The following is a 27,529-nucleotide window of genomic DNA, read 5'->3' on the forward strand; positions in this document are numbered from 1 at the left end:
GGAGCCTATCGCGACCCCGGTCCTTTCCACAGGCTCCGAGATTATGGCACCGCCCAGTGGGCGGGCACTCAGGCTGAAGGGGGCGGGGCCGGCTTCAGGAAAGAGGCGGGAGAGGTGGGCCGGGGAGACGTCACAGCAGAATTAGGGAGAAATAAAGAGAGGGGGACTGCTGGAGAGGAGAGAGTTGGGCAATTGTAGGTTCGATTTCCAGCTCACTGTTAAGCTACGTGATTTTGGATCGATGGTGAACCTCGCATTCTTCACCTGTCAAGTGAGGATAATAACAGCATCCGTTCCCCGGGGTTTTGTGAGGCTTCAATGAGAAAATACACCTAAAACGATTAAATCAGGGCCGCCGTCCTAATAATACACAGCAACTGTTAGCCATTATTATGTAAATCAGTTAGTACAGAGCTTGGCATTTCGTGGGTGTTGGAAAAATGTTCATCATTATTTGAATAATAATAATAATCAGAATAATTTCAATATAAATGCAGTTGCTTTGTACCATTATGAATACTTCGGGGTATGAGCAATCTCATATGGGGTTGAACATGTGGGGTTTGCAGTCAGGCATGGATCCAGATCCCAGCCCAACTACTCCTCTAGCTGTGTGGCCTCAAATATATTACCGCATCTCTTTTGTGTTAGGTTTTTGCGTCTGTAAAATGCAGGTGATGTAATAGAACTCACATCACAGGATGTTGTGGAGATGAAATGAGGTAACTCGGGTAAAGCATGATCTCTGGAATCAAGCTGCCTGTGTCTGAAATGTCTTTCAAATGCAGGATGTAGGGTTTGCCTCTCACTAGTTGTTAAACCTCTGGCAAATCACTTAACCTCTTTGTGCTTCAGTTTCCTTATCTGTAAAATGGGAATTTTCATAATGGCATCTATCTAATAGCATTTGTGTGAGGAATGCCTAGGAAAGTTTGTAAAGGACTTGGCCCATGCCTGGCAGGAGGTTAATAATCATTCGCTATTATTATTTTTACTAGTAGGTATGAGACTTTAGGGAAAGTAATAGTACTCAGCATATGGCAAGTGATCAATATATGTTGGCTCTTGTTAGAAATTTGGGGAATTCTATATTTTAGGGTTTGTTTGTTTTTTTTTTTTTTTTTAGATTTTATTTATTCATGAGAGAGAGATAGGGGGAGAGAGAGAGAGAGAGAGGCAGAGACATAGGCAGAGGGAGAAGCAGGCTCCATGCAGGAAGCCTGACATGGGACTCCATCCTGGAACTCCAGGATCACGCCCTGGGCTGAAGGCAGGCGCTAAACCGCTGAGCCACCCAGGGATCCCTATATTTTAGTTTTAAAGGCCCAGTTCCTCCTCACGTTCAAAGTGAAACATGTTCCAATTTATTCGTTGTTGACAACTCAAGTGATTGTGCTCAGTGATCATAATAGTGACCTGTATACCACTCCTTGCTATTGAAGTCCTACAACAGCCCCATGAGGCTGGCATTATTACCTCCAACTTCCAAGGAGGAAATGGGGACTTACACAGATGAAGTGACCTGCTTAAGATCACATGGTAAGCGTCAAGCTGGAATTTAAACTGCTGGCCGTGATTCCAAAGGCTTCTTCTGGGCCCCATAGTGCATAGGGAAAAGGTCACGGTTGGAGTAGAGTGGGGGTTGAGTAGAGAGAGAGACAGTGTGCCAGACATTTGAAAGAGTGTCAGGGTCTGAAGCTGGAAAGGAAGATTTGCCAGGCGAAGGATGGCAGCTTCAGGATATCTGCCGGAAGACTGTGGTGAGATAAAAACCATTAGGACACAAGAGGGCGCCCCACACCCTAAATCCAGCCTGATATTGTTTGATGGTTTCCCTTTGCTTTTTTTCTGATTAAAGCCTGGCATTTTAGGGAAGAGGAAAATTAAGGCCCTAAGAGGCCAAGTGCCCTGCCCAATGTTATATAGAAATAATCAACAGAGCCTGGACCAGCTCCCATTTCGCTGCTTCACCATCCACTAAGCTTTTTTCTGTGCACAGTTGTCTGCAAGACCCCCTCTGTGCTGGGCCAACACTAGGCATCTAAGGATGCACAGGTGAATCAAACTGGTCCCTGTCCCCAGGACCTGATCTCCAATTTTTCCAGAGCGAATTTCCTTTTAGTAAATTAGTAATGCTTCCTATTAGTAAAATATTCTTGAACCCATACTTCCAACATATGTGTATCTATTTACCTATAAATGCTATACATATATGTAGTACATATGTAATTACATAAAAAACTAACTTTTATTGAGCACTTAAAATGCACTACTACTAGGTCCTTCTCTCCGTGCTCTATGCATATTTATTCACTTAACCCTCACAAAACCCTCTGAGCAAGAGTCTAATACTATCCCGTATCACAAAAGAGGAAACTAAAGGTACAGAGGTTAAGTAACATAAAACCATATGGTTAAAAAGCAGGCAGTCTAGCTTCAGAATAAAATGAAATTGAAAAATAGAAATATAAGTTTTAACATTTTTCCTAAACCCCCAGGAGTCATCTTGTGCGCACCTCTTTGAAGGCCAGTGCTTGAGGAGCCCCCAGACCTGTGTGGGCCAGTACAATGTGACCAGTACTTTGAGAAAGGGAAGTGCAGGAGGCTATGGAACCCAGAGGCAGCAGCTTATCTAGCCTGGGAGGTCAGGGAGGGCTTCTGGAGAAAGTGATAGCTAAGCTAAATCTTAAAAGATATGTAGTAGTTCCCCTGGAGAAAAGAAATTGGGGGAAAGTGTTTCTGGGTGAAGGAGCAGTGCGTGCAAAGGCCCAGGGTCAAGAGTGTATGGTGTTCCGGGAGCGCTAAGTAGTTTAGGATAGCTAGACACAGAGTGCCCAGAGGGTGGATCTCTCCTCCCAGTGTTGTTATGAGGCTCAAATAAGACCATAGGTATGGCCACGCCTTTGTGTTTTTGCTGAGGGAACAAGCAATCAGTCTGCTGACTCCTGGGCAGCATCCCAGCTTTTTGGTTCTCAGCTGCCAATTCCTCTATAACCCAGATGGCAAAAGGGGCCTCTCTGCCCCCTTGAAGATCTGATTGAATTGGCCTGGACCCCATTCCACAGTTGTCACAGCCCTCTCTCCTTCCCCATGCCCTCTATGAATTTCCAACTTTATTTCCTCAGAGCTACAGCTTATGTGACCTCAACCCCTACGCCTCCTGCCTCATGTGGACTTCCATCTAAAACAAAAAGTCCAATTAAGCCAAGCGTTTCATGGATTTAGTAAATTTACTAAGGATTTGGAGATCTTGAGATCACATCACATACCACACAGCCACCTGCCATCTCCCAATTTTCTCATTCAGAGGCTCATCCAGAGCTTTCCCAAAGCCTGTGTTCCCAAAATCACCAGCTGATCTTTCCAACACATGCAGCACCCCCACCTCCCACCAGAATCTGGGTTCAGTCTCATGCGCCCACATTTACCCACTATCTCCCTGCCAGGCTGGTTTGCTTTTCCTATCCCCAACTCCAACATGCATGCACCCACTCCAGCTAAACCCAGGCTGCCCTAACCTGCTCCCCAGCCAAGCCCAGAAGCCATCCTTTCTTTCATCTTCCCTGGGTCACAAGGAAAAGTCCCCTCTGCAGAGTAGCCAGGCCAGTCCATAGTAGCCAGGGAGGTGGTGGTGGGAGACAGGCTCCAGGAAGACCAGCAGCAACACTGGGGGATGGGGGAGCAGCCAGCCAGAGGAAGGTGGCCAGATTAGCAGAAGGTTCAGGCAGAGTGACCCCAAAAGAGTTCCAACCCCCAAAGTTTTGGGACAGTGGTGCCAGAGAAAGGAGAAAAGTAGGATTCTTGGAGAGGCCCCCAGCTTCTGGCCAAGCACAGCTGGTGTGATACTATGTGCTTGTATGTTTTGGGGGAACCTCTCAAGCCAGGGCCCCACCCAGGCACTGGCACACTGGCAGGCCAAGGAAGCACCCAGAATATACACATACTGGGTTATCTGGGGACTGTGCTCCTGGAGGCTGCCATGAAGCATGAGGCCTGTCTCCCAACCTAGCACCAAGACCTGGAGACTGCCTGGGCTCTAGAAGCAGCAGCAGGCAGTGTCTCCAGCCCCACTGTGACCAGATACAGCACCTCAAGGCTGGGCAGCTCACTGACAGCTCCTCAAGCCACCCTGGGCAGGGCCAGGCTCAGGACCACAGTGCCCACAGCTTCAGCTCCCGTAGGCTGGGCAGCCCCGAGATGCAGTGGGCCCTAGGATACGTCTGCCCGCCCATACCGCAGCTACTGGGGCCTGGAGAGCTGCCAGAGGAAGAAACTAGAGGCACCCTGGGAGCATAGAGCCTCTAAGTATTGCCAAGCAGGGAGAGTTGGCAAAGGGTGAGGAAGATCTTGGCGACATTCCGCGTCTCCAGCTGCAGTGCCTCGCCTTTGGCAGTCAGGGTTTGCAAGACTGAAAAGGCGAGAGAAGTCAGCTTCCAAAACTCCCTATCTGAGACTGCAGAAAGCTCCAAGCTGGTCAGCAGGGACAACTCTACCCGGAAGAACCAGAGGGGAACTGCAGTCTCAAGGTATGCAGATTCTCTGAGCCATAGAAGTTCAAGGCCAGGCTGAGCACCATGTGAGTACCCAGCAGGTTTACGGTGATCAGTGTGAGCAGAGGAGCCAACCAGCCCTGGCCTGGGGCTGCCAGTGGATTCCTGCCAACTCTGACATCTCCAGCCCTTTAGACCCTGGAATATCTGGCCCCCCAGACAAATCAGCTGGTCTCCCTGAAGCAACAGCTCCCCGAGAGAAAGTGGCTAGGGGCCAGGTACTCACCCTTTTATTGTACAGATCCAGGGCCTGCAGTCCTGACACAGCCCCTGTTCCATTTGTGCACAGCACGGCACTCCACAGTCTGTTGCCACTCAGGTACAGTCTCTGAAGCCTGGATGTGGCAGCCAAGAACCTGGTCAGACCCTGTTAAACCTGGTTAAACCACTGTTAAGACCCAACTCTTCAGGCTGTAGCAGGAAACTAGGGCCTCCAAAGCTATGTGCCCCTTGGAGTGGATCCTAAATTCAGTTCCTACAGCTCAAAATGGGCAAGTACCCCAGCCATGTTGGTGTTTATCACAGTCAGGGTGTCCAGTCTCTGCAGTCCCAGCCCTACCACCACAGGCTGCCTCCCTCGTGATCCAGACATGGAGTCCCCAGCTGGAGGCCCTGAAGGGCCCCAGAACTGGCCACCTTCAGCCAGGTGGTGAATGACAGGTCCAACATGCCCAGCGTCCAGGCATCACCAGAGAAGCGGCCAAGCACCAGGTCTAGGACGATGTTGGCCAGCTCCCCCACATTCTGAAAGCAACTATACCTGGCAGCCAGCTGCATGACTGGAAGAAAATTGAACACCCCAGCTCCCAACTAGGCAGAGGCCTAGGAAAGCAATGTACTGAGGAAGCTCAGGTTGCCCAAGCTGTTGGGGGTGGAAAGAGGTAATAGGCTCAGGAGCCAGTGAAGACACTGCTAGCAAGCCCAAGCCCCTGAAAGCTCCTGGCTGAAGCTGGGTGAGACGCAGACTCAGCCCCAGGACCTTCAGCAAAGTAGCAGCAAAGTAGCAGCAAAGTAGCAGAAGGCATCGGGGACAGGACAGAAGTGGAACCAGTGAGACAGAGCCCCTCCACACTCTGTGGCACAGCCTCCAAGGCCTGCATCAGGTTGGTCACCGAGGAGGCCGCTGCAAAGAGGGGCGGCTAGGAGCAGCCCAGCCTGCACTCAAGAGGAAGAGATAGGAGTGCTCACCCATCTCAGCACCAAGCCTGGTCGACACAGAGGCAGAATCAGGACCTCACTCTCTGCCCTCTTCCCTTTACCAGAGGGGGATCCCAGACCCCATCCCCTCCCTCCATACATACTCATTCAGTAGTCACAGTCCTGACAGGGTGCACAGCCCTCAGGGTACCCATGAGGCTCTGGAAGGAGGGCCAGAGGGCCACAACGCTTCCAAACTGTACAATCACTGGAAGGGTGGGACTAGCTTCGGAGATGCTTGGAGCCCAGGATCCAAGGGGCAGGGAGAGGCAGAAGTCCACTAGTGGGAGGAGAGACCCAGCTCTCGCTCTGCTGTGAACAAGCAAGCAGTGTTTCTGAGCACAGGATTTGGGGCTCAAGGTCCAGAATCTCACTCCACCATTGTCCTTCAGTGCAGGGCACGTAGCTCCGCAAGCTTTAGTTTCCTCCTCACCCCAAGTGTACTGTTACCTGCTTCACAGGATTTGCTGTAAATGACTTATGGGTGCAGAACGGAGTTTCTCTCCTCAACATTCCCTTATGCTACTTCCTCTCCTTTCTTTAGTAGAAAGTCTTGAGTAAGTCAGGGTTTTTAAAATGCAGATATTTTATAAGCAAGGTAATACACCAAAATGATGCCTTCATGAACATCTTGTAATGCTCCACGTAGAAGATTCCAAAAAGCCCAAGATTTATCCAAGAAGACTATAGGGGTCCGTTCCTGCCCTTCCAATCTGGGGCTAGGAAGAAGGGTCTTCTAGGCTTTGATCTTGACATGCCCTACCAGGATGGAGTCAGGACTCCAGGGGAAAGCAGAAAGAAAAAGTGATGCTTTATGATGATCTCAAACAATGCAATAAACTATTCAATAGAATTCAATCTGATCATGATTTTTAAAAAATAATAAACTCAGAGAGAAGAAAGATGCCTGACTTTACCCCAAGTTTACAATACACATAAATTTTTTTTAAAAGATTTTATTTACTATTCATGAGAGACAGAGACAGAGAGAGAGAGGCAGAGACACAGGCAGAGGGAGAAGCAGGCTTCATGCAGGGAGCCCGACGCAGGACTCGATCCTGGGTCTCTGAGCCGAAGCTGTTGGAGGTAGAAAGGTAGATGCTCAACCACCAAGCCACCCAGGCGTCCCTACAATACATATAATTCTTAATGGCGAACCATCTATTGCATTCAATTTAAAGTCAGGAACGAGGGATGCAGGCCTTAGCCAAGAGAATAAGAAAAAGAACAGAAATTAAAATTATAAGTATTTTTTAGTGTTTTTTAAAAAAATATTTTATTTATTTATTCATAGACACACAGAGAGAGAGGCAGAGACACAGGCAGAGTCGGAGAGGGAGAAGCAGGCTCCATACAGGGAGGCCGACGTGGGACTCGATCCCAGGTTTCCAGGATCACACCCCAGGCTGCAGGCGGCACCAAACCGCTGCGCCACTGGGGCTGCCCAAAATTATAAGTATTTTAAAAAACAGAAGGGTCATCATTTATAAGATGCTGTGACTGCCTACATAGGCATTCCAAGAACTTCTAGAAACAAACTTAAAACTAAAGAATGTTTAGCAAAGGTGCTGGATACTAGATCCTTAAATAAAAACAATAACTACAAAAACCTTTCTTATACACCAGTGCACCACTGAGAGTCTCAACAGAAAACAGCACATTCAAATCACATTTTTTCTAAGGGTTTGTGTGTAAAGAGACTAATCACAAGCGGGGCTTGTGGGTACCACAAGGGACCCGGAACTGGCAAACACAGGAGCTGTCCTCATGCCTAGAACTGAAGGTGATTGCATTTCATCAGATCTAAGATGCTCATTTTTTCCCCATATTTTTTAACACCTTTGAGACAGAGCTGTGTCCTACAATTAATGACACCTTGCTATTGCTGGTAACCAGGCAGCATTCATAATATGATCACTGTTGCCTGTGCATATGCATACTTGGTCATAGCTGTTCATATTATTAGCACTTCAGCTGAGTTATGGATATTGTTGATACTACCCATTTTTATTTGATTGTGCTTTACAATGTCTAAAATATTACACTGTAATTCCACATTGAAATGAAATGTTATTGTATGTGCAAGAAGAGCATGGAAAGAGAGCAAAAGGGGCGCATATTCTCTGTTGGAGAAGTAACATGAGAGGAACTCAGAGGAGGACTATAAATATGAAGGCGTTTGAGGAATACCATAATCAATCAATTTCTTATATTTTAATTTTTTGTGTGTGCAAAAGTTATGCAAGGTAAAAATCTATGTCTAAATACGTACAAAATAGCTCTAAGTTATAAGTGATGAGAAATCATTGTGTCATCATGTAACTGGATCATTTTCCTTAATGGTATGTAAAATAATGGTTTGTTCTACAACTGATTCTTAGAGTCAATCAAATGCAGTAATTTAACTGTTTTAAACTAATTTTTCTCTTCTTTCCTCTCCACCATTATTTTTTAATAGTGTATTGGTGGTGGTGAATTTTACAATGTATTGCTCAGATTGTAGAATTTTGAAATAAGATAGTAGTCATCAGAGGAGGCACCCTATCCCACAGCACATGGACTGGCAGCTGGATATAATTACTCCAAGATTTAGGTTGATTCCTTGGGGATGAGAAAATATATTATCAATTGTTCAAAAGATGATTGGTTGTAGTATAGTTTTTGGAAGTTTTATTTTGAAGTGTAAGTATTGGGTAAAGGGGTTATGTCAATGGGCAAGCCAAGAGGTAGACAGAGTGAGCGTTTGTTATTCATTTAGCATCCAAATTCCCTTCTTTTATGCCTGTAAGTAACCATGTCCACCTTGCCTCTAGTGGTTAAATGCTACTGGTTGGGATGTACTGCTCTAGGATCCTGAAAGCATTACTGAAATCAGGTGTCCATGTCAACTGCAGCTTCCTACAACTATTCCCAGTCTTACAAAGAACAATCACAATAGAGTTTTTCAAAGATGACAGTATTAATGCTCACTAATGCATTTCTTAATGCTTTCAGAGAGGGATTGTCTTCTGAGCCCATTCTGGGGATACAGTTAGTGAGTGGGGCACATAGTGCATATGGCAATGTACTCAGTAATTCAACCTCCCCTCTTCTATTGTATACCAAGGAATTCAAGGCATCTTAACCTTGTTTATTAGATCACTGGTTAGTCCAAGATCCAGTCAACCAACAAAGTGAACAAATTACAACACGTCTGGTTACTCAAACTAGTCTATTGAAATAAAAACCTCTGATAAATGCATCCATAGCAATACATTCAGTATAATCTAAAATCATGTTGCATTCCAGGCCTGCTTCTCAGATCCATTCCTCTCCTTCCCCCCCCTCTGCTCCACATCACTGGCAAGCCAACGCCTGCAAGGTATATTTTCTGACTCTCTGGCAGTAAGAGGTTGGAGGGCAGGAGAAGAGGTAGAGATGTTTTCTCCTCCTTCTCTGTTGGTGGCATCTTCAACATCAGTTATGATTCTTCTTCCATAGTCCCAACTTCCACTGGTTGGAAGGCCTGTGCATATGCATAGTTCCTGCATGGGCAGGAACTGCCATAGTTCCAGCTGCAGGGCAGGGCAGGCCTGCCATAGTTCCAGCTTCCACTGGTTGACTCTGGGACCCGGGTTCCAGTAATACTACCTCTTCCCCTTCTTCCTGCCTCTGCAAGAAATTTGAGATTCTTCAATCACAGTCATAAAACACTCTTAGCTTTTAGGTGGACAATTGAGCTGAGTAGTTAGGATAGGAGCTTGAAGTCTCTGTGCCCCTCATACTGCTCTATGGCATGGCTGCTCAGCCTCTAGAGCTTTGCTTTCAATAGACACTTCATTCCAGGTGACTGAAACTTTTCATTCAATTGACTGCTTCACTATTGCATGTCTGATCTATCAGAGTCCTAAGATTTAAAGTTGAGGTTTCACTGCTCTTGGTCCCACTTGCTGCTGCTGGGGCTACCTTGCCCTGTTGATCCCTCAGAAGTTAGATGCTGGAGCTGCTGTCCCTTCTGCCCCATTACCAAAAAGGGATTCTGACTTAGTTTCCCTTTGTTATGGTTACCAGGAGATTGATTTGCTTTAGACTAATTCCCCACCTAGGAGCTGAGGGGGCCAGCATTTGATGGAAAACTCTGGAATCCTTTCCTTCCTCAGTCGTTCAGGGATCTCAAGAGACTTACTTGAGACTTGCCTGAGCTGGAAAGGCACTCTGGGTTCATGAGGATCAAGCAAAGAGCAGGTGATAGAGCTGGGATCAGAACCCAGAATCATGATCAGGTCAGGGGAAGGTGATGGGACAGAGGGAGTATTGGTGGCAGCAAGAGGCCTCCACTCCTGAACATGGGAAATGAAATGAGACTCTCAGAGCCCAGATGACCCCTCCCACCATCCTCCTGGCCCACTGTACCCCACACACATTCAGAAAACAGAGGTATCACCATCTCCTCCTTGGGATGTGATGTGAGGAGTTTATGGAAGGATGCTGAAGTCAGACCAGTTCTCATGTTGTGGTCCTGCCAGAGTTGTCCAGAGAACTGCTCTGGGAAGAAGGGGAATGGAGATACCAGGTTGGAAAAGAAATGAAGTGGAATAACAAAATATATAAAATAAAAAGAAACAGATGCCTTTGCTTTGGGCAGGGGTCACTTTCTGGTGGTGCTTTCTCTCTCCGTCCATCTATCTTTCTCGCCTCCATGCCCAGTACATCCTTTCCCCCCTACTTTCTGTCCATCCCCTGTCTCTACCTCCTCCTCCCGGCCAACCCCACAACCCTGCCTAGGCGCTCCTGTCCCCTCAGAGGACAGACTTCTGAGGCACCCAAGTGATGGTCTTCTCTGAGCTGTTAACTTGGCAACCAATATAATTTCGAATCATAACCAGTTCTTAGTGATTTCACTGCATAAGCAATTCAGGTAACATCATTGAAATTCTAAATAAAAAGAAAAGTCGTATGATAGACAGCTCTGCCATCACCAGATCAAATGGCTTTTACTTGCATGAGTTCACTTCGGTTCCTGTCCCAGCTTTAAATACTTTTCCCATAACCACAATTCTTACACTTTCCTATGTGCCAGGCATCCTGAGAGGCACATTAAACAATATCAGCCCAGAAATATTTTATTTCCCAGAATCCCCCCTTTTTTGGGCTACCTAGAATCCCTTTTGATAATAAAAATAACCAACATTTGTTGAGAATGTACTGTGCCAAACACGATGCTCTCATGACCCAGTTTGTGTATACTTTTCACTCATGTTCTCTAGGTGAAGAAATATGGTCCAAGGAACTGCAGTGGCCTATCCAAGGCCTATCCTGACGTGGTTAGTTTCCTCCTCTGGATAAAGGTAAGAATGTGGGGGTGGTTGGGTGGCTCAGTCAGCCTTCGGCTCAGGTCATGATCCTAGGGTCCTGGGATGGAGGTCCACATCAGGGTCCCTGCTCCGAGGAGAGTCTGCTTCTCTCCCCGTCCCTTGCCTCCTCCCTCCCCCTCTCTTCTTTCTCTCTACTTGCCCCTCCCCCATCACACTTAAGCTGTCTCTCTCTTGTCCTCTCAAATAAATAAATAAAATCTTTTTTTTTTTTTTTTAAGTGGCTCAGTGGTTGAGTGTCTGCCTTTGGCTCAGGTCATGATCCCAGGATCCTGGGATGGAGTCCTGCATCAAGCAACCTGGGGGGAGCCTGCCTCTCCCTCTGACTATGTCTCTGCCTCTCTCTCAGTGTCTCTCATGAATAAATAAAATCTTTTTAAAAATGTGGCAATGGGGATGCCTGGGTGGCTTAGCAGTTGAACGCCTGCCTTTGGCTCAGGGCGTGATCCTGGAGTCCTGGGATCGAGTCCCACGTCAGGCTCCCTGCATGGAGCCTGCTTCTCCCTCTGCCTGTGTCTCTGCCTCTGTGTGTATGTGTGTGTCTCTCATGAATAAAGAAATAAAATATTTTTAAAAATGTGGCAATAATTTAAAAAAAGAGAGAGATGAGAATGTCCCAGTTACTACTTCCCATTTGGGTTTTCATGGACCGTTGGGGTTTGACTGTGAGTTCCTTTGTTGTCACTATCTTTGTGGCTTTCGTGTTTTCAGGTGTAATTCCCAGCAGCCCTGGGGAAGAATGGCCTTGTTTCCTGTTATTTCAGACATCACAAGGACAGACAGAGGGGTCAAAACAAGGGCTACAGAGGGAAGATAGATGCGTTGATACATAGAACAAATGGGAACCCAGCCAGAGTAGCTGGGGAGAACCTGAGAGGAAGAGCTCCCCATGGGCCCACAGCAGTGATAGCCCCTGTAGGGAGGGGAAGGAGGCCACCCCAGAGCAGCCTGGGCTACTCTTTTGTCTTAGTTGAGGCTCCTTTGGTGTTCAGGAACAGAAATCAAGTCAGACTTTCCCAGGCACAATTTTTTGGAAGATGTGGAGGTATCTCATGGAATCCTAAATCAGCCACACCTGGGAAAGGACTGAAGCCAGGGAGTGGGGCAGTCAGGCACCTTCCAGTAGTTTCTCTCCCATCTCTGCTTCAACTTTCCATTCTCTCCTGAACAGCCATCTCTGCTTCGGTGCTTTCATGGCTGACAATGGCCAACCCATCCCAAAGGACCACCAGGCTGAGCTAAACCCAAGGCCAGCTTTGGAGGGTGCAGAAGCCCCATCCCTCCTTGCTCCAGTCATGTTTACCCATCCCAAACATTTCCACCACCCACCCTGTCTGCCTGAGGCCTCCCAGCTACTGATTTTGATACCTTCTCCCTGAGCCCACTTGCCCTACTCCTCCCACCAGATCTACTGCGAGAGCCCTGAGAGAAGAGAAGCCAGCATTCTCCTTCCTTGGAGACCACCGAGAAATCCCTCTCCATATGGCTCCCAGTCTGTGTTGTGAGCTTGTTGGGATGCTCTGCTTGGGGATGAATGGCTTTCTACACAGCTCTGGGAAGAGAAGCAAACATTTCCTTGCTCAGGAGAGCAGCAAAGCAAACCATTGTTCCATTCCCAAAGAGAGCTTACAGTTTGGGCTGTAAAGGGCCATTGGGTTCTGGTTTTTCAATGTTCTCTTTCCTTTGAGCCTCAGATTTCATTATTTAGACAGTCTTCTTTGTTGACGAAGTGTGCAAGCATTGTTAGACAGTCACCGAATTTCCCACTTATGTTCACACCTATTGTAAGCCAGGCATGGGTACAGAGACCAAGGGGGCAGAGTTTCTGCCCTTGAGAGGCTCATGGAGGTAACAAATCCATGAAAAAAGGAGTGACCCAGATGTTCTCTTGTCTCTCCTGTTTTCAGTCCACACTTCCTTTTAATGAGTAAGCAGCAACAATTCGAGCTCTCAATCTGCAAAGACTTTAGGAAATCTGGTCTCTTCCAGGTTCCCTTTTCCAAGGATCTCTGAGAATTCTCACATATTCCACTTATTCATTGTGGTTGTCACTTGTCACTGGACCCTGCGTCTGAACACTGGCAGGGCAGGCTCCCTCCTCAGGCCCCAACTTCCCATACAACTTTGCCTAACATGGGACTATTCTCAGGGAAACTCCAAGCTCCCTCATCACCTCTGCTGTCTCTCCCTGGGTGATCTCATCCGGTCCCATGGCTTTTAAATACCATCTGTCATATTTGCCAATGACTTTACAAATCTGTTATCACCACCAGTGACTTTTCCCCTGAGCTCCAGACTCTTACATCCAACTATCTATTTGTCACCTTTACTTGGAAGTCAACTAGGCAATTGGAACTCAATTTAAACAACACAAATTCCAAATTTCCTGACCTGCCATGCCTGCCCCAACGTGGTCCCCTCCAAGTGTCTCCATTTCAGGGACATCTCAGTACATAGTGTGACACCATCCACTTAGTTGCTGGACCTACAAATCTGAAAGTCATTCCTCATTCTTCCCTTTGCTGACTCCCAGCAGCTAACTCTGTTGATGCCACCTCAGAACCTATTCTGCATCTGCCCACTTTTTTCCATCTCTCGTCTAAATGATGGCAATGGTATCCCGACTCCCTCTGCTTTCACTCCTGCCCTCTGCAACACATCTTCCACACAGCATCCAGAGTAAGCTTCTAAAATTATAAACCAGATCATATCACTCTCCTGATTAAGTCCTTCAATGGTGGGATGCCTGGGTGGCTCAGTGGTTGAGCGTCTGCCTTTGGCTCAGGACGTGATCCCTGGGTCCTGGGATCAAGTCCCACATCGGGCTCCTTGCATGGAGCCTGCTTCTCCTCCCTCTGCCTGTGTCTCTGCCTCTCTTTCTGTGTCTCTCATGAATAAATAAATAAAATCTTTTTAAAAAATCCTTCAATGAAAAAAAAATCCTTAAATGGCTTCTCATCACATTTTTATAGAGATGGGGAGAGAGAACAGGGGAGGGGAAGAGGGAGAGGGAGAGAGAATCTTAAGCAGGCTCCATGCCGAGTGTGGACTCCAATGTGGGGCTTGATCTCAGGACCCTGAGATCAGGACCTAAGCCAAAATCAAGAGTCAGACACCTGGGATCCCTGGGTAGCACAGCGGTTTAGTGCCTGCATTTGGCCCAGGGTGCGATCCTGGAGACCCGGGATCGAATCCCACGTCGGGCTCCCTGCATGGAGCCTGCTTCTCCCTCTGCCTGTGTCTCTGCCTCTCTCTCTCTCTCTGTGTGACTATCATAAATAAATAAATAAATAAATAAATAAATAAATAAATAATAAAAAGAAAAAAAAAGAGACACTTAACTGACTGAGCCACCCAGGCACCCTTCTCATTACATTTAGAATAAAAACTCAGTTTCTTGCTCTGATGACAACGGCCTCCTGCCTGCCTCTCTGCCACCACTGAATACTGTCCAAACAGCTCCTGCTCTCCAAGTCTCCCCTCTCTCTTGTTCTCCCCTTCTCTCTTACAGCCACACTTCATCTTCTCTCTGTTCATCAGAAGGACCAGGCCTACCTCCACCAAAGGATCTTTGCAAAAGCCACTCTCTTTATCTGGTAAGCTCTACCTCGCCTTTGAGAGCCTGTGTGTGCGTGCATGTGTGTCTTCTTACTAATCATGAGTTAATCCTACAAAACGAATGGCTTTGCATATGCTTTACCACTTTTGGAATTTTCTGCCTGAGACAAAACAATTCTCCTAGGCCATTAGGAGGTTCTGTTCTCCCGTCATATTTTCTTAGCAGATCACATGCCTTTGAGCAAAACAGAGCAAAACACTTTGAAGTCTTTCCAATAATAATAAAAAAGAAGCCATAATTTGGGAAGAAAAAGAAGAAGAGGAAGAAAAAGAAGAAGAAGAAGAAGAAGAAGAAGAAGAAGAAGAAGAAGAAGAAGAAGAAGAAGAAGAAGCCACAGCAGCAGCTGGAGGAGGAAGAAGAAATAGACTAAGACCAAATCATTATGTGAGATTAAAAAGGATCATATTGAAATAAGAAAAGCTATATTACTAGAGTAACAAAACATATAAACCATGGCTTTTAGAAAGATAAGGAGAAGTTAATAGAAGCAAAATTGTAATTTTCAATTATTTGCCCTGCAAATGGTAGACTGCTATGTTCCAGGCACTGTCCTGAGTGGTAGGGAATAAGCAGTGAACAAAATATATGACACCTCTGAGCTGTGGAGCTCACTTCTAATGGATGAGAAAAGACAATTTGAAGTAAATATACAATATGTTTTGTAATAATGAGTTCTATGGAGAAAGATAAAGCAATCAAGGGAGTTGGGGAGAGAACCAGGGGAGGGTTGGGGTTGCAATTTTAAATAGCATGGTTCAGGGAGACCACCTCTAATGAGGTGACATTTGAACTGAAGCCTGAAGAATGAGAGAGAGATCCACACTGGTCTCTGGAGAAGAGCACTCAAGACAAAAGAAAGAGCAAATGCCCTAGTGTTGCAATGTATTTCTAACTTCCAAGGCTAAGTTAGAAAAGCTTTTGCCTTGTTCTCACTCTGCAGACACTCACCCTTGGAACCTAGCCACTCTGCTGTGAAAAAGCCCAGGCTACGAGTAGAGGCCATAGGTATTCCAAGTCACAGCCTCTTCTAATGTCCCAGCATCCAGTGCCAGACGTGTGAGTGACAGGGCCTTCAGATGAGTCCAGCTGTCCTTGCTGATGCCGAGTGGAGCAGAGATGAGCTGTTCCTGCCAAGTGTTGCCCACGTGGCAGGTCTGCCAGCAAAATGAATGTGGTTGTTTGGGGTTGGTGCGTTATGCAGTGATAGAGAGCTAAAGCAGTAGGAAGTTGTGAAAGCATTTTGTACACCGGAAAGCCATCTACAGAAATGGATCGTTAGTCGATAGACATCCTGAGCTCATCTCATGACTCCAGCTACAAGTTTTTCTGAGCTGGCTGTCATCTCAGGCCAGGCTCTGACTCCTTGCAGCAGCAGGTAGCGTTACCTGTGACACCTCACAACCATAATCTGGTTCCAGGCCTCCTCTCAACTCTCAAGCACCCTCCCCCTCTATCAGGCGCCCCCTTTGCTACCTCCCCACAGAACTCCTTCCACATACATTATCCAGCTATGTCTCTGTGCTTTTTCTCATACTTTTTTTTTCTGGCTGAAAAACCTTTTTCTCCTTGGGCCGCAGGGACTTACTTCAATCAATCTTATCCAAGGCAGGACACCAAACCTTCCTGTGGGAGAGAACTTTTTCCCATTTCTCTATTGAGATCTGAGAATTGCTTGCTAAAAATATGCAGGACCCAATGCCCAATGCCTCTCAGCAGTGGATGGAGGAATGAGGTGGAAGGGAGCCACCACCACCCGCCAATGGAGAGGGAAGAGAGGAGAGAAATTGGAATAATCTGTGTGAGTTTGGGGCTGTGATTTTGAGTGATCAGATGGTCTCCAGCTCCCTGTAAAGTATACCCACCAACTTTTATTGGTTCCCAAGCACACCTCACTTACGTTCAAGGACAAGTCCTTTCCCACAGCAGCCCAGCCATTTTGCTGACCCTCAGCCCTCTCCACACTGCTGCTGAGCTGACCCATCCTTCAGAGCCTGATTTCCATAGCTGCTCCTGCCGGGCACAGCTGGTGTGGGCCATGCCTGCAGCCATGCTGCCAGAGGGCCTGGGCAATGGCACTGCCCCTGCTTCATTGCTAGGCACAGCACACACAGTAGGGGATCATTTGTTGGGAGAATAAGTAAAAACTACAACTGTACTTCGTGAAAGTCTTCCTAGATTTTGATCTGGTGCCTGGATCTTCCTCCCCATAACCTCCCAGGCCCAGTAGCACTCTGACCCCCCTAGGTGATGTGTAGTAGCAGGAGGCTCCTTCCCTTTGTGTTACAGGGATAACTTGGGTACTCACAGACTTTGTCAGCCTGCAGGGATGAAAGAGGCCTTGATATCACTTGGGACAAACATGTTGCTAGCTCAGTACTGCACCATCCTAACCCAGGTAACGGCTGGGCTCAGAATCATCACGAGCTCACTCTGCCCTTGGCATCTGTGGGAGTCCCAGAGTTGTCCCGTGCATGCTTCCACATGCTGCTCATGCTGCCTCCTCCGCTCTACCCTTGACATCACTCAGGCAGATGCTCGCCTGGCAGGGCTTACCTCTGAATGCCTCTTAAGATTCTGCTGGACTGCTGGTCAGTGCCTGTTCCCCTCATACTACTCTTGCCTTTTCACTCCTAGGATGATAGAGAAACGAGTCTCCTTCCATCATGCCACTCCCTTAGCCAGGAATCACAGCTAAGTCCCAAGGTGGCACTTTTATTTAGACTGTTGTTTTGTTTTGTTTACGTCTATGGATACACAGATGCTGGAGCCAGAGCCATGACCTATCCATGTCATTCAGACTCTGAGTTGAGGCTCATTCTTCATTTCAGTTTCCTTTGTGCATTCAGCTACTAGCTACCAAGGGCCTGTGCTTAATTTATGGCAATAACTTGGCATATTAATTTTGTACTGCTGTTCTACAGATTACTGCAATCTTAGTGGTTTAACACAACATACACACATTCACAGTATTGGAGGTCAGAAGACTGCAATAGGTATGCAGACCCGCTGGAGGCCATGAGGGAGAATCCATTTCCATGCCTTTTCCAGCTCTTAGAGGCCACCCATGTTCTTTGGCTCGTGGCCCTATATCATTCCAACCTCTGCTTCTCTCATCACATCTCCTTCCCTGACTCTGACCCTCCTGGCTTCCTCTTACAGGGATCCTTATGATCACATTGGCCCTGCCTGGATAATCCAGAATAACCTCCCCCATCTCTAAATCAGCTGAATCACATCTGCAAAGTGCCTTTTGCCACATAAGAAAGGCAATATATTCTGAGATTTGGGGGATTAAAAACATGGGGAGATGTCATTCTGCCTACCACACTGGGTATCCAGTTGAATGGAGTCTATTTGATGGATGCATACTCCTTTCCTGTAATTTATCCTCTACCACTCACCTTTCCCCTCCCAGTTTGCCAAACACACTTGTTCATACCTGAACCCTAATTGTGAGCCAAGTCCAAGTTCTTTTCTCAAGAGCTTCCTCTTCAGCCCCCCTGTAAATCAGAATAGATAGATTTCCCCTTCCTGGGGGGCCCATTCCATCCTTAGAGGTTAAGGCCTCTGGCTCTTCTGTTAGTGCCACAGAGAACTCAGATATTCCGATGAGACTATTTTTGTGTGTGTGTGTGTGTGTGTGTGTGTGTGTGTGTGTTTTCCGGTGAGACTATTGAGTCCATGGTACACGTGCATCTATCCACATATAATCCTGGGTGAATTTCCTATCACTTCCGCTTGCCTGTCCAGGCCACTCTCCACTCACCTCCACCCTGTTCTCTATACCAGGTGATTGACCTCCACAAATCACATCAGTGAGCACTCTTGTCTTCTGGATTCCTGTCCGGTTCAGCCAATGGGAACTCCAGCCAGAGATGAGAGGGTGGAGAAGAGTGTGGGCAGGGTTTGCCTTCCCCTGACTGCCTTCCTTTGGGGTGGCCCAGGACTGCTATATTCTTCCCTGAAGGCCTCAGCTCCTGTTGGCCGCTGTGGGTTCAGGCAACTGTTCTTTCCCCACAGGCATCCAGGCTGTAGAGATAGCCCCAGATTTCACACAATCTCTTGTGGGTTCCTCAAACTTTGTCCACCCTTTGTACAGACCCTTCATTAAACTTTTCTCAAATTATCCAAATTGAGTGTGTCGACTATTTTCTGATGGGATTCTGACTGTTATGTTCTCCAAAATGTAACTCAGACGTCTGCCAAGCTTCCCGGGCCTCGATGAATGATCTTGTGATATAATTTAGATCTGAGTGTTGGCAGCTCAGTAACTCCACACCTAGTCACTGAACAAATTCAGTTCCCTTATAACCTCCTTGAATTCTTGAGTCCCCAGGGATTGCTCACAACTGGTCACTCCTTACATTCCCTCCATGCCTCCTCTGCTCATGCTATGGTCCTAGGCCCTTTATGGACAGAATGGAGTTTCTAATTCTGTTGGGATCCAGGCTCTTCCTGAGACCTCAGTACTTTTCTCTAAGCCACATTGAGGTGGTTTGGGTAGGCTGTGGATATGCAAGTCAAAGCCATGTGACTCTAAATCTGACTTAATATAGACATGTGCATGCATACCTTCTTTCCTGATCAACTATTTGCCAAAACCTCTCCTGTGCCAAGAGCTGGTTTACTGAGAAAATGGAGCTGTTGGGCAGGAATTGTGGGGGAGGAGGGCACAACCCCATCCCACATCCGTAAGTATAACCACTTCACCATTCATCTTCACCACCTTCCTCATCTCAGAAGACCGTGTTTCTCTTTCTGTTCAAGGCTCATCCCTACATTTTTGCTCTTGGCCCCACGCCCTCCTGTCTGCTCTGACAGCTGTCTCTATCTATCTAGCACAGGGAGCTAATTCCTCTTTCTACATCTTTGAACTCTCCTCTATAGAAATACTCTGGTTTGCCTGCAACTGTTCTCAATGTTTTCTCAGTGTGAAGAAGAGGAAGAAGGAGGAGGAGGAAGAGGGGGAGGCAACACCCTCTTTTGTTCTAGAGTTGGCTATTTCTGCCTCTCCTTCTCTTCTCCAAGTTACCCAAAAGAGCTACCTCACACTTCTAACTCCATATCCTCATTTCTCATCATCGACCCACTGCAGTTTCACTCCTGCCCTTCTGTAGCCAAGGAACTTCTTAGATGTCAAGCCCAATGGATACCTTTCATCCTCATCTTATAGGATTTCCCCCACTGCATTTAACTATAAGGACCCCAGAGTCTTCCATTTCCCCCCACCCCCACCAAAGGCGGGGTCCTCATAGCAGAGACTTTGAACTTCTAGACACGGGTTTCTTTCCCTCTTCTTTTTTTTCACACCCTGCCCCACCCCCCCTCCTTGTAACAGAGAACACAGCTGCCCTGCTCAAATCTACATTTTCCAGATTTCCTGCAGCTAAGCATGCCACTATGACTTGTTGTCACCCTGTAAGGAGGTAAGCAGAAGTGATGTGGCAATCACCTGGCCTTATCCTTGGTGCTGTGGACCCAGAAATGGGAGCTGCATTTAAAGGATAATAGCCTTAAGCCACCAACTTCGGTCCCAGATGACTCTTTGGAACAGAGCTGGCCCTGCCAGCCATGGACTATTCCCATCTGGACTTCTTACATGAGAAAAATAAATACATATCATTTAAGTTATTGTACTTTGGGATGTTATTATAGTAGCTTAACCTGTACCCGAAGTAATATAGTGTTGACTCAAGAGCAGTCAATCTGTAGGCCTTTTAAACCCTACCTCAACCCCAACCTAATTTAGATCCTCTTACACTCTCTTGTAGCATCCTGTACTTACCTTCAAAGCACGTATCACAACTTGCAATTAAATAATTATTTGGGTAATGTAGTGTTCACTATTGACTGCTTCCCCCACAGCTATCTACCCTCCCTCCTTTTATCTCACAGAATCCTGATGTGATTTAGGAATTCATAGCTTCCTCATTCTAATTCCTGCTCCATGAAAAGATGAGTGTAAGCCCATAGATTGTCTCTCCTAGATTTTGAAGTTAGAAATAAATAATAAGCCACTTATCAAAAGGGTCTAAGATGGAAAATTCACAGTGTAGAGGGAGCCAGTGGGATTGTAGTGGATCATGTGCAAACCAAAGCTAGGAATGAGAGTGACAGGCAGGTAATAAAGAAGCAGGTACATGAGATGCAGGCAGACTGTGCTCATGATGACCTGTGCATCATGTCTGCTGAGGATCTGCAGCCCCCTGGATTCAGGATTATGTCCCAGTTCCAGTCTCTGTTCTTGGTCTTCACAGAAAGCATCTACAATTACCCCTAAAATATACTCTTTCCCTGGGCTAAAAAGAGTGTACACTTGTTTCTCAGAATCAAGCAGGCCTGTATAAAGCAGTAACTTTGGCCAAATTTATTTAACAAATATTTTTGAACACCTACTATGTTCTAGGCACTGCTGTTATGCACTTGAGTACTTAGGGAGAACAAGGTGGGCTGCCTAAAACATCTCTCTGAGAAGCAAAGTCAACTACCGTCCTCTACCTGCTTTTAATTCTTCAATGGTTTCTAATTGTCTTCAGAATAAAGCCCTCAGTCCTTGTGGTTTTACAGGCATCCTTACGTGAAACAGCCTCTGTCTATCATTTGAATCTCCATTCTGTTACTTTACCTGTCCCTCCACTGCCACCAGATCAGGTCCCCCAGGGTGCCAGCACTCTCATACATGCAAGCTTTTGCACATATTCTTCCATGTACCTGAGTGTGGTTAGCAAAGACATGAGGCGAGGATAAGGATGGTGACGAGGATAAAATAATACTACCACCCGAGCACTTGTATGTACTTTATATATATCCTTCTTAACCTTCATCATGATGTACATTCTGTTTTCCTCATTTTACAGATGTGGAAACTGAGGCTTCAGGAGCTTAGTTACTTGCTTCAGATCATTTAAGAAGGGGCAGAGCCAACATTTGAATCCGAGTCTTTTTGACTCCAAAGGATACGCTGTCTAGGCCACCAGTCATCTCTTTGCCACTCTTTCGAGCTCAGCTTCTGGAGGCAGACAGGCTTGGGTTTGGATTCAGGGTTCTGCTGCTTCCTGAGTGGTTGGCCTTGAGCAAGTCACTCAATCTCACTGAGCCTCAGTTTTCCTCATCTGGAAAATGAGGTTGGCAACAGAACCTACCTCAGAAAGTTACTACAACATTAAAATGAAAGAATGCGTGTAAGGCACTTGGAGTCATGCCTGACCCAGAGCATTCGGTGAAGGCAGATACCATTTCCTTATCATCATTATTACCATCTTCACCGAGACAAGTAGCTCTCTCCTTAGCCCTGTCCAGGTTAGAGCTCTGCATCTTGTCACAGACACAGCCTAAGAGCTGCTTCTTTGCTGGGCCTCCTGGGGCCAGGCCTGCATGGATCTGTGGAAGGAAGCTTGGGCCACAGAGGAATGGACTGTAATTGATCCCAGTTAGAGGTGGACAGGCCCTGTCCTCCTCAGCTGGGGCCTCAGGAAGCAGGGCGCTGCCTGATTTATGTCCCTGCTGCACCGAGGATGACCTGGTGACCTCTCTACGTGTTCTAGCATCAGACAAGGCCATAAAACGGAATTGGTGTTGCGCGTTTGTTCCTATCAGGTCTGACTTGTACGCTGTTGCACCCACCTTAGGTCAATCCTCTGCAGGGCCCTCCCTAGGAAAGGTTGGTGTGTGTGGCCACGCTGTGCGGCCAGGCCACTGGGAGTTCAGGGACAGTGTATAGAAGGGAAATCACAGTCTTATATACTTTCATGGCTTCCATGACCATCTCCAGTGAAATATGCTCAATCCACATCCTGAACCTGCAGCTCCCCGCAGCTTCAGACTCAGATGTCAGTGGCCCACTGAATACCTCTTCTTGGACGTCCACAGGCCCTGCTCTGAACTCATTGTGTTCACCTCTCTGCTGACTCTTCTCTCCTGGATGGCACCACACCTGGGCCAAGGAGGCTGCTTATTTCCTGGTCTGGTGTAGCATCTTTGTACAGACTTCTTTATAGCTCTGACCGCCATTTTGTGATGAGAACAACTTATTGCAGGCGTCACCATTATGTTTCACTCTGTCCCCTCCAATAGACTGTGAAGTCCTAGCGGCAAGAGACCACATCTCATTCATCTCTGCACCCCCAGGACCTAGCATAGAGGCTGATCAGAGAACAAGCCACAAACTTTTGATGACTGAAGGAGGAAATGGATGGATAGGTAGATGGATGGCTGAATGAAGGAGCATAGAAGGGTATCTTTCAAGACAGTTTTCAAATAAAGAACAAGACTTCTTAAGAGGAACCCCAGGGGATCCCTGGGTGGCTCAGTGGTTTGGTGCCTGCCTTTGGCCCGGGGCGCGATCCTGGAGTCCCGGGATCAAGTCCCATATCGGGGTCCTCGCATGGAGCCTGCTTCTCCCTCCTCCTCTCTCTCTCTCTCTCTCTCTCTCTCTCTGTCTATCATAAATAATAAATAAATAAATATTAAAAAAAAAGAGGAACCCCAAAGTTCCACCGGGAAGAGTGAAGTTAGATATTAGCATCTTCGAGCCAGATTAACCTTATTAATTGCATACTCTGAGCTATACTCGGAGCTCTTCCATGTACAAATGACAGAGACCCAGAGAAGTTAACTTCCCGAAGGTGAACAGCGATTTAGTGACAAAACCCCTGAACCAGCCCCCAAACCTCCTGCCTCTACTGTCTGCAGCTTCTTCCTTTCTTTCTGCATGCTGAGCTTAAGTGAGCTCTTCACAAACTCCAGAGCTTGGCTTCCAGAAATGCACTATAGAAGGCAAGGGCCTTGGGGTGCCTGGATGGTGCAGTTGGTTAAGCATCTGACTCTTGGTTTCTGCTCAGGTCCTGATCTCAGGGTCATGAGATCAAGCTCAGGTCTTCCAGACTACCTACAAGGTTTTATTAACAACAACATGATCTATAGCAGAAAAATTGAAATGAGCTTCTCAGAAGTCGCAGTTCTGAGGCTAAGACTATATGACAGTGTGGCCCTTATCTTCACTGAGCCTCAGTTTCCTTACCTGCAAAATGGGAATAAGAATGGCATCTGACCTGGTATAATGTATGTTTTTCACTTTAGGCTCTTGCAGTAGATTGTATTATTATTCCCAACTATTTGCTGCACTCTCAGTAAGAAGATTATCCATCTCTGCCCATACCAATGAGACTTGCCGTGCTTCTCTGTGGGGGGAACTATACCTCACTGCCCCCCGGGTGTCAGCCTAGGCCATTCGCTTCTTTTGGCCAATGGAACATGAATAGATGGGACAGAGGCCACATCCCAGCAGAAGCTTTAAGAGTCATTGCAAGATTCAGCTATGGCATTTTTCCTTCTGTCTCTGGACTGATATAGGGGCCGCTCCTTCAGTCTGAGACACAGAATGTGAACACGTATAGAACAGAACCTCAAATGACCTGCAGCTGTCATGTAGCATAAATAAGAAATAAACTTTTGTTATTGTCAGCCGTTGAGATCACGGGGTGGTTTCTGCTGTGTAGCCTAGCAAATGCTGACTAATAACCTTTCGCTTCTAATAGAGACAGACTCATTTGGGACATCTTAAAACAGATAGGCTTTGTGGTAATGATAACCACAGAATGCACCAAATCCCAGGTAGTTCTGGAGCCAGTATTAGTAGTCAGATGAGCTGCTGTAGTGAGAGACTCCAAGACAAAAGTCTTAATAAGGTACACATTTACTTCTCTTTTGAAACAGAAGATGTAAGTGGCTGGTCCAGGGTGGTTAGGCAGCTCAGCTCTGTTAGGCTGCCCAAAGATCCAGGCTCCTTCCAACCTGCTGTCCCTGCTACCTTCCAGGGTGCTCTCCTCATCTGCACCATCCACATTCCCACCTGCAGCAAGGAGGAGGGAGAGAGCAGGGACGACCAGGGCCCCTTTTAAGGGTGTACAGAGAAACTGCCCACAGCACTTCTGCTCACAGGCCACTGACCAGACCTTCTTTATATGGCCATAGCTGTGTAATATAGGGTGCAGCTGTATTTCACAGCCAGTTTCTGACCAGGTGACCATGAGCCTTAATGAAGCACAAAGGGGACTTTCTATTAGTAAAAAAAAAAGTGTGGGGGGGTACAATATAGTGGTGTTTGGAGCTAGCTTACATAAGCTCATGAGAGCCAATCACATGTATTGCCCCCCCAATTCCATGTTGATTGGCATGACTTGAAATTGGCCTTAGTGGGAATAATTATACCACAGGAATTGGCAAACACTACAAATCTGGACTTCCCTTTCACCACTCCAGTCTGCCAGAGAGCCTGCTGTTAGACCTTTGCCAGCACGGAGGGTAGCAGGTCCTGATAGACAATTAGCACCCTCAGCCACAGTTGAGCTACTTTTTCTTGTTGTCTCTGTTGTATTCTCTCCCTCCTGAGCAGCTTCCTCACCTTCTGCTCCACAAGAAGTCCTCCTTGGTTCAAATTTGTGAGTGCAGCTCATCTTTCTTACCTCTTTCTTGCTGTAGATTGACTGCCCTGGGCCAGACGCCGACACTGGGGCTCCTCAGCTATGTCCAGGGGTAGAAGGGCTGGATGGGCATCATGCCCAAAGCTGTCTTCAGAGGAATTGTGGGCAGAACTGACCCCAGAGGCAGACACTGTGTGCAGCTGAGGAGGGAAAGTTCTTTCCCTGTCCTTACCACAAAGTTTAAGTTGTAGGAGACCATCCTTGTGTAGTTCATCGAATATTCCTTTTTATTGTGGTAAAATACACATAAAATAAAATTTACTTTCTTAAACCATTTTTAAGTGTACTGTGTAGTGATAGCAAATACGTTTGCAATGCTGTGGAACATTATCATGCATCTCCACATCTCTGATATTCCTTTTGTACCTCTGTGATTAGATGGCCCGGTTTGGTGAAAGAGGCCCTTGCTGAGATGGCAGGGAGGCATAGCTGTGCCCTAGGCCACAAGGGCAGCAATTTGGGGTATAGACAGGACGGCAGTGATTTGCAGGAGACCTGAGATCCACATCCAAGGACCTAGGAAAGGTGGCTAGATGGGTGTCTCTCCAGCAAGGCAATGTGGTAGGAAAGAAAGAATGCAGCCTTCAGAGTCGGAACCCAGAACCTGGCCCAGTCGCTTGGTGACCTTGGGCAAGCAAGGGGACTTGGAGCAAAAACTGATAAAAAAAAATATTTTACTAAATTAGCAAGCATTTGAGGCTGTACTGGTGCAAACCAGCTAAATGTCATCCCTGGCTATAAAATGGAGGGACTGATACCCAGCTGATCGAAAGGGGTGCTGGGGAAGGTAACATCAATCAGCCCTGTGACACACTAGGAGAAGCAGGCCTAACATAAAGAAAACACTAGAAGCTTAGAACACATTAGAACAGGAATGGCTGCACTTCACCTTCCGGCTCTCGCCCCAACCCCCATCCCTAAGAGAGATAGACAAGCCCTAATAACCAGTTCCAGGTGTGGGGGAAATCCACCTCAATCTGGAAAAGGTGTCAGTGTCTGGGAATTGCAAATATAAAAGAACAGAACAGGACCAGGTGGCAGGAGAGACTGTGGCTCTCAGGAGAACCCTCCTTAACTAAAGAGAGTTAGAAATAGGGGTCTCTCTCCCCCTGGAAAGGCCTGGCCAGGCCCCCCTCTAGCGTTCAAAACCCTAAGCCCTGTGCTCCTAAGGTTCTCTGCCCTGAAAACTCATTCAAAGTAGGAGCAGAGTCCATTTGGTCCGGAGACTCCAGTCTTGAATTTTCTTCTCCCCCTGAGTTGCCCTTGAGAAGGGAACATGGAAGACCGAGATGCTGGGGGGTACAGCCTGCCTGCTTGAACATGGAAGACCCAGTTGCTGGGGGGTGCAGCCTGCCCGCCAGGCACCAGGTGAAGATGAGAGATCTGACTTCAACACAAAAGAAGAATTTGCTATAAGGACAGGAGATGTGTCACAGAAGCCAAGGCTGGGGCAGCATAGGGAAGCAATCAGGAATCTCAGCATCCTGAAAACTCCAACCATCACTGTTGCTCTTTTTTCTTGCTGCAGACTGATTGGTTCTTTTTCCTAATACGCATGGTGGAAAATGTTCACTGCCAACAGCTCCTAATGTCACCTCCATTCAAGAGAGCAGCCAAAGGCAAGCAGCCAGGCTTCAGCTCCATTCCAGGGTTTTGGAGGTGGGATGTGATTGGTTCAGCTTGGGTCTGTCGCCTGCCCTGACCAATAATCTTGTGGCCTAAGGTGAGGGGCGGAATCATAGGTGTATTTAGCTGCTCTTTTCCCAGCCATGTGGTTACAGGAGAGGCAGACTCTTCCTAGAACAGGAATACCAAGCAAGCAGTAGACACAGGTACCTTCTACATGTAATTTGTCTGATGTCACTTAGCTCGAAAACGACACACCAGTTCCAAATGACTTCTATGTTCTTTCCATTTTGCTCTGTTTCAAGGAGGGAGCCCAGAGCTGCAGACTCCAGTGAGGGTTTGGAAGGCAGTAAGTAGAACAGTGCTTCCCAGTCCTGGCTTCCCTGTTGGCATGTAAACTGGGGAGGACTGTGTGTGTCTAGCAAGAGTCTTGGCAGGTAGGTGTACTCAGTAATTAATGAAGGGAGCAAAGAAGGAAAGAAGGGATGGAGGGGAGGACTGTGCTCCTAAATCACTCGTAGTTTGGTAAAAAGAAAGATTACCATAGTGAGCAACACTTAATGAGCAGCTAGCAATTTTGAGACTTGGCATGTATTAAATAATCTTCATGTCAAATCAATGAGCTGAATATTATTGTCACCTTTTAGAGACAAGATATTGGGGCACAAAAAGGTGAAGAATTTCACCCCAAGTTCACTGGGTTAG

General features: G+C 46.9%; 1 long non-coding RNA gene across 1 annotated transcript; it reads left to right on the top strand.

The window, feature by feature from the left end:
- The first annotated feature begins 4,410 nt into the window (after nt 1-4,410).
- LOC121498197 lies at nt 4,411-11,370 on the top strand. The gene is made up of 3 exons (XR_005989634.1): nt 4,411-4,526; nt 10,994-11,074; nt 11,320-11,370. It is a non-coding gene; the product is annotated as an uncharacterized LOC121498197 (long non-coding RNA).
- The last annotated feature ends 16,159 nt before the right edge of the window (nt 11,371-27,529 follow it).

Source organism: Vulpes lagopus, chromosome 8 (genome assembly GCF_018345385.1).
Source record: "Vulpes lagopus strain Blue_001 chromosome 8, ASM1834538v1, whole genome shotgun sequence".
NCBI lineage: Eukaryota > Metazoa > Chordata > Mammalia > Carnivora > Canidae > Vulpes > Vulpes lagopus.